The sequence below is a fragment of the Rutilus rutilus genome, assembly GCF_951802725.1.
Source record: "Rutilus rutilus genome assembly, chromosome: 11".
In the NCBI taxonomy this organism is placed as follows: Eukaryota; Metazoa; Chordata; class Actinopteri; order Cypriniformes; family Leuciscidae; genus Rutilus; species Rutilus rutilus.
In genome coordinates, this window is record NC_140216.1 from 39199253 (window position 1) to 39199851 (window position 599).

Here is a 599-nt window from a genome sequence, read left to right on the forward strand (position 1 = left end):
AAATCTATGCTAAATGCAACTAAATATATTCAACAAACCGTATTTAGTATAAGTAAATTTAGAATTAAACGGGCTATCCTGCTGGAAGTAGCCATCAGAGGATGGGTACATGGTGGTCATAAAGGGATGGACATGGTCAGAAACAATGCTCAGGTAGGCCGTGGCATTTAAACGATGCCCAATTGGCACTAAGGGGCCTAAAGTGTGCCAAGAAAACATCCCCCACACCATTACACCACCACCACCAGCCTGCACAGTGGTAACAAGGCATGATGGATCCATGTTCTCATTCTGTTTACGCCAAATTCTGACTCTACCATCTGAATGTCTCAACAGAAATCGAGACTCATCAGACCAGGCAACATTTTTCCAGTCTTCAACTGGCCAATTTTGGTGAGCTCGTGCAAATTGTAGCCTCTTTTTCCTATTTGTAGTGGAGATGAGTGGTACCCGGTGGGGTCTTCTGCTGTTGTAGCCCATCCGCCTCAAGGTTGTGCGTGTTGTGGCTTCACAAATGCTTTGCTGCATTCCTCGGTTGTAACGAGTGGTTATTTCAGTCAAAGTTGCTCTTCTATCAGCTTGAATCAGTCGGCCCATTC